The sequence below is a fragment of the Centruroides sculpturatus genome, unplaced genomic scaffold (assembly GCF_000671375.1).
Source record: "Centruroides sculpturatus isolate CEXI.00-Female unplaced genomic scaffold, Cexi_2.0 scaffold10, whole genome shotgun sequence".
Taxonomy (NCBI): domain Eukaryota; kingdom Metazoa; phylum Arthropoda; class Arachnida; order Scorpiones; family Buthidae; genus Centruroides; species Centruroides sculpturatus.
This window is the reverse complement of record NW_019384396.1, coordinates 701,201-708,615: the sequence shown is the minus strand read 5'-3', so window position 1 is coordinate 708,615 and position 7,415 is coordinate 701,201. Positions and strand designations below refer to the sequence as shown.

At 31.3% G+C, this 7,415-nt stretch overlaps 1 protein-coding gene across 5 annotated transcripts in view; it reads right to left on the bottom strand.

The window, feature by feature from the left end:
* LOC111618414 (RISC-loading complex subunit tarbp2-like) overlaps window positions 1-7,415 on the bottom strand; it is a 52,218-nt gene that overhangs the window by 32,696 nt on the left and 12,107 nt on the right. For 3 of the 5 annotated variants that reach the window (XM_023359949.1, XM_023359948.1, XM_023359950.1), the window contains exon 2: window positions 4,315-4,368. The exons of the other annotated variants lie outside the window; for them this stretch is intronic. The gene's annotated coding sequence lies outside the window, so the exon portion shown is untranslated. The remainder of the gene's footprint in view (window positions 1-4,314; window positions 4,369-7,415) is intronic. 5 annotated transcript variants of the gene reach the window in all.

Below are 7,415 nucleotides of genomic sequence, written 5' to 3'. Positions count from 1 at the left end.
TTGCCTTTTATAATTGTTCTGACCGACAATTCCGGTAGATCAAACTTCTTTGCCAATTCACAAATTTTCATTTTTGTATCAAAGTCTTTAATAATGGGTACGTTTGTAAAGTCAAACGAGTTAAACGCGTAAGTAACGAATCGTTCGAAAAGTCTAACGAAATAGAAATAATGATGACGTCATTCTCGTTTAACTCGTTCGACTTTACGAACATACCCAATGTTAACTTTACATTTCAAAGATAAAGTTTTTCTTTTCTTGTTTGATGCGGAAGAATTAGTTCTACTTCGTTTGGATGACATAGTAGAGTCTCTCGAGTCTCCGTAGATATAACAAACACAGAAATAAATAACACAAAATAAATTGCAGCTATGTGTGGATTCCGCACGACACATCCGAACATGTAAGCTGAACAATGGTGTGGGGGGGTGAGTAATCAAGGGTTGCGTGGCGCTCAAACAAAAGACGAATCGACAATATTTGAAGATCGCATAACTCGGGATTTGCGTAAGTCGGGGTATTACTGTACTGAGCATTAAAGACTGCTAAATAAGACGACAACACAGAAACACAGATGTTTTAATGTTTCGTTCTCTAGGATTTATGATGATTATATTAACATTTACTGTAAATGTACAGTACATATTTTGATATGATTTTATGTGCTTTAATGGTTTTCTAGTGATATTATGACTCGAATATTTGTGGCAAACAGACGTAAAGTCGATTTTGTTGATTTGAAAATTGATTTTTATTTTTCAATATATTTTTTGACAAACGATGTATAATCGAGAATGACGTAACTCAAGGTATACCTGTATATTAAATAACCTCTTTTACTCCATATGCTTAAGCCTAGTAACCACACATGAAAGTGGGCAACAGAAACTGGGGTAAGTTAAGAATTACCATTCCATTGTCTTTCTGCATCATATATACCAACATGTGTATATCAATTGAATTTTCATTCTTCACTTCTGATTATATCGGCAGTAAAAAAGAAAGCCACAAATGAATTTGTGTGTAAAAATATTCAATTAGATCGAGATTAGGGATATCAAATACTTTAGAATCCAAATTGTAACTACACACTGATGAGTATCTTTTGATGTAAATTTGACCAATTAATATTTAATTCAGATAATAAATACAACAAATCACACTTTCTAGGCATTCTGACTGCCACAGTTCAAATGCTCTCCTCATACATGGTGTTTACGACATTGTTATTAAATAGCCTTACTATTGGTGTAATTTTTACTGTTTCACTTTCTAAGATGACAAATGTTGAAATTTTTGTCATCTTGTATTCAACTTTGTATTCTGTTGACTTTGGCAGTAGAAATGATACCATTTAATGTTCCATTTGAAAATTTCCATTATCTGTTTCTGCATGTTATTTCTAGGCTTTAGTGACTAAGAAGACTAGCTAGAGAAAAAATCCATCTGTACAATAAATAAAAATCCCTGATGCAGTTATTGCAATGCAGTTATTATTAAAATTTTATAATCATTATTCAAAAGCATTTTTTACAGGGATATTTTATATCATCAGAGACACCACTTTAAAAAAAAAGGCCGTCAGCAGCAGTGGGAAAATGGACGGACATTGCTCCCCTTCCATCATACTTTCAATATGATATCCTTACTCCAATTTTAAACTTCAATGTTACCAAATACTTCAACAGTTATCTTTATAACTTTTGCAGAAATGTTCTGCTTAATTTAAATTTTATACTTAAAAGTGCTCTATTTGGTTATATTCCATTACCTGATGATGTTTGCTGTAGATGAATGAAAATGTTTGTGATAGTAAAATCAGGTGTTTTAACTGTTTTTTTTTTCGGGTGTTTGTGTTCGGGTGGGTTTCGGGTCTTTATAACATCACTAAATGACTATACTCCTTATCACAAACTACAAACATTAAATACAACCCAGAAAGTATGATTTGCTCTTTAACTGCTATTTTTGATTGCCCATACCTAGAATATGCTGCAAACAAGCAAGTGCTATTCTGATTGGAACATAATAAGACCTTACATTCCTCCAATGGAAGAGTTTAATGAATACAAAATAATTAAACAATGTAAAGAAAATAAATTAACTTAGAACATACAAATAACTTAACATGTGCACAAATAAATTGAATCACCATTTCTATTTTTACAAAAAAAACAAAACTGAGTTTTAAAAGATCTGACAAAAAAAATTGATTTTTATTCAAAATTCTTTTTGATACTATTTAAATGGGTGAAATTATGTGTCAGCTCAAATTATAAGAAAGAAGAGTACCATGAAAACCTGGATACCCTATCCCTCCCACTTTTATCCATCTTATTAACTCCTAAACCTTTTGTCTAATATGCACCAAATTTTTCATACTTATTGTGTGGAACTTTGAAGAAAATATAGACATCCATTAAATCTGGGCACCCTAGTCTTTCCCTGATTTTATCTCCTTGACACTTCATGATAAACATAACAATTATTGACCAAAAATAACCAAACTTGTAATGTATGGTTTTCATTTTAACATTTATCCTTCTTACTTTTTGGTAGGCAATGCCAGACATATCTGCTAATTACTAATAAAACACACTAGCTGCAACCTATCAAAATTGACATTTTATTTGATTAAAATATAATGAGCTCATTTAAAATTTGACAATCTATACAAAAATCATCAGTATAGCAAGTGTTTTCTAGGTACACTTGCAGGTGATTTGCATCTACCTGGTACAATGAGGATCCTCCCACAAGTTCTCTCTCTCAATTTTTTTTCAATTTTGTGCCCAGGTCCCAGAGTGGCAATTTAGCATTTGTAAGGCCGATCAACTTCAACTTTTAGGGTCGTGGATTAATGGTGAGGGTAGTGTCAGCACATCTCATGGCAATTTCATTGGCTGTTATCAAATTCTTAACCTATCAACAGTTGTATGTTCAAGTTTATTCTTATAGTTAGTAGATTTGTTGAGAAAGCCAATCAATCAGTATTAAATAACAAATTGGATGATTAGAATCACATTTTGATCTCATCATAAAGTAATCTATACTAATATTATAAAGAGGTAATGTTTGTATGTATGTTAGTTTGTATGCAGCAGGTAATCTCCGAAACTACTCATCCGATTTCAAAAATTCTTTCACCAATATTTAGAATGGAACTTCAGTGTGGACATAGGCTATATATTATTCCGTTAAACATGGGGGACGAACAGTTCTTTACGGTAAGCCTTACGGAAAAGGTTACCGTAAAGAACTCTGCTTCTATTTATACCATTTTAGATGCAGTTTTTTCCGTTTTTGATTGCGTTTTAATAGAGTACGTCAACAGAATGTACACTAAGAAGGAATTTTTCGATATTCTCCCCGCGGGGGAGAGAGACAGGATTAAGGCATACTCTGAAAAACTTGGCTTCTATTATACTATTTTAGATGCGGGTTTTTGCGTTTTTGATTGCATTTTAATAGGATACGTCAACAGAATGTACACTAAGAAGAAATTTTTCTAAAAATTTCCCCCCACTGGGGAAGTGTTATACATTTATAATAGATACATTTTGAGCCACAACAAGGCGTGGCGGGGTCTGCTAGTAGTAAAATAAAACAGTGAATGGTGCTAAAAGTTGAGACTGTACTATGGTCAATATTGACAAAACTAATTTAGTGAGAAAAATAATGCAAATATCTTTTAATTAACATGTAATTAGCAAACAAATCAGAATTCACAACAGTAGTGAGCAACAGGTTGTTGAAATGATTAAGAAAAACTAACTCACTAGATGGTGTGTGATTGTTTGAAATGTTTGTCACTTGCCTTCCCATAGATTTAACATTGTATCTTTGCCACTTGCCAATCTGAATCATTGCATCTTTCTCAAATCTTTCTTCAGCAGCATCATTTACAGCATAAAAGCTTTAATTTGATACCTGAACTGTGTTTTTAGTCCAGCCATTTACTCAAACTAAGTCTTACAGTCTCAAATTCTCTTTAAATTAATATATAGATTAGTATGTTAATTAAGATAAATAGCTTACTTTATGGTAAAATTATCAATAATATGAGGAGAATAATTTGAAAAACAGAAAAAATAAAAAGCATGTAGAAGATTAACTAAATTGATTGTTTATAACAGTCAAAACAACAGTGAACAATACTGTTATAAATGCTTAATGTTAACTCTTTAAACTTGAAAATTTCTTCTTGCTATTACCTGAATATGAAATTGTTTCTAATACTAAAATTACCTAATACTAAAATTAATGAAAAATATATATATATATATATATATATATATATATTATATACTATACCAATTTCAGATCAAATCTCATTCAATCATATTAGCAGGTTCATATATTTATTATCTATAATTAAAAAAAAGAAAATTCTTATTGAAATTTTAGTAATCTTTTAGAAACATATATAAATATATACATAATAATATAGAAATATCAATAGTTCTGAAACAACAAACTTTTACATAGAAAGAATTCAGTTCCATCTGATTAGTTTAATTTGATGTATCTTACTTCATAAGTGTTGTTCCTACAGATGTTTTAGATATAAAAATGAAATTGCTTGAGTTTCTTTTTTCAACTGACTTTTAATGCTTGAAAATGGGCGCACCTTTACCGTTATGTATAAGCTGGTTTTATGAAATGACCATTACAAAGTGAACCTATTACAAAAAACTTGAGCAAGAAGTTGAATAACTTTCCTGGCAAAACTATGTGGGCACCATCTATTTTAACATTTTATTTAAAAAACTTTTTATATTATTAATTATTATAAAATGGTAAAAAGCTTAATTTTGAGGGTATAGATAAGTTTTATCTCTACCCTCAAAATTAATTTTGCTTTTGTTTAAATGCTAATAATGAGTAAAATCATTAAGTCCAATCACTCAAGATATGACACATGACCCTCCTCTATCTCCCCATTCCCTTGACCTTTATCCACCAAAATATAATTGTATCAATCCTCCTAATACAAAAATCTCCCTGTAAAATTTCAGAAATTTTCAACAAAAAACACTGGAGTTATTAAGCTTCAAATTGGGTGAAGAAAAGCATACTCTACCTACCCTACTCAAATATACAGGAGAAACCTCCAACCAATGCTATTTTGCATTTTTGCATTTCTCAACATTTCAAGGTCCAGAGTCGAAAATGTAAACATCTGGGGGCCATTTTTTGATCAATTGCCATACTTTCCCTGTTATATATAATAGCCAGGAAAATAAAAATTACTATAATTTGTTGTGTGCCTTACTGTGTATCTCATTGTGGATTTTTGATAGTGCTCATATGGTATTGACATCTAAAAGAAACTATAATTTGCTAACAATAGAATCAAAATTAGAAATTAGCAACTATTTAGATGAGAGAGAGACAGAGATTGAGTTTAGCCTGAAGCTATAACAGAAAAGCAGCGATTCAGACATAAAAGCTAACCAACAAATCAGCTTAGAATTTGCTGCTAAACTTGATTCTGATGACTGATCTAAAAAAACATTTAAAAATGTAAATGACAGGACAATTGACAATGCACTTTATTTGCAGTTCCTTCAAACTGATGTACTGTACCATATTTTACAATATAAGATGCAACTCTTGTACAAAAAAAAAAGCTAAGGAGAAAAAACACCGTGTGTCTTGTTGTTGCAAAATCTTCCATAAACTAATGAATTTCCCAAACAACCTTCAGTAGTCTACAGATAACCTCTATCCAACACAATTCTTGAATAAAAATATTATTGTTTAATTAAACATATTAGTATTATTATCATTTGCTATAACTAAGCAGGTTTTTCATGCATTCATGAGAATACAATGGGTATGCTACAATGAATAATGCTACAACAAAATCAAATAGTTACAACAAATGTGGCCAACATAGTATGTGTGGGGGCCGAGGAGAGGAGAAATTTAAAAAACTAAATTTAACAATAATATGTGATATATATCGTCATAGTCTCCCTTGCTGTTTGGAGCGGTAACAATCAATGACATGTAGGAGCAGTTGAGTCAGAGATAGATGCCTCATTTACAACAACACAACCTGTTTATTAAACACGAAAGATGCTTACAAGATTTCCGCGATCTTGGAAGTTCTATGTTGGTGTGGTCTCTGGGTCTTCCTCTCCTTTCCAAGATAGACTTTTGAAGGAGTGTCCCTTGTTTGCGAATGAACAATTCCATCGACACCTTGACGACTCCAGGACAATGCAGTCAACTTCCGTTGATGGAAAGATGTTGATCTGAGGTCGGGAGATGGAGACGAAGATGGGTGCGAGACACACACACAACAATAGATCCGTCACTTGGAACTTTCGGGAGAAGAAGCTGTCACGTCCTCGAATGTCCGGGGTTTTATCCGTTTTCCTCCAATTCCACTTTCTGACTGGTCACTTCTTGTCACCTGATGACAATTCAAAACTTTTCGGGGGTGCAGGAGAGGTCAAAATCGAAGTTTAATTCAATCTCCAACCAGAGATGGTCGACAGACTTACATTCTTCTACTGTTTAAAAGTTAGCGTTGCGTTTTCATATAAAAAATCTATTTCCATTATTTTTCATATATTTTTTCTTTAAAAAAATTATTTTAATATGAATTTTAGTGAGGGTTCAGACCTGTCCAGAGCCTCACTCATGCGCATAGATCAAGGTTTTTCTGCCTTGATTAGAGCATTAGTCATTGTCTTTATTATAGTTTCTAAGGATTAAATATCTGTTTACTTGCATCTTTAGCAACAGAAATATATTTTTAAAAATTATTCTACTATATAATTTTAGCCAGAAACCAACAAAATAGGGTGAGAAAGCTAATTAATTAACTTACACATTAATATAGAAATAATTTCCAAGCAAGAAAGTGAAAAATGTGAAGATCTGTGCTATGGCTAAATAAAAAATTTTAAAAAGCAAGAAAGAAATGAAAAGTGTAAAGGGAATCTTCAGATTAAGCAGTTCATGTTGTAATATCACAGAACGAATGGAAACATACATGTATAATGTATAAAAAGTTAAATAAATAATTTTATATTATTTTCATGCATTTTTTTGTATTACATTTTTCCTGTTTAAATGGTTATGTTAGATGGTAACTTTGGTCTAGACCAGGCATGGCTACAGTGACCATATTTTTTGGGGGAAAATAAAGGACATATCGAAGAAAATCAAAAAATACCTTATAAAATTCATAAGTTTATAACATTTATTACAAAAATAGTAGCATACAACAATGCATACATTAAAATTTTAAACAATCTGAATTATTACACATACACACATTGTAAAAATTTAAATAACATTAATTTTGATACTTTTCAGTAGAATTAATTTTTTTATAGCGCCGTTTCACGCTTTAAAGTCATAAAATTCCATACAGTTCATTTGAAAGTTGTATTTGA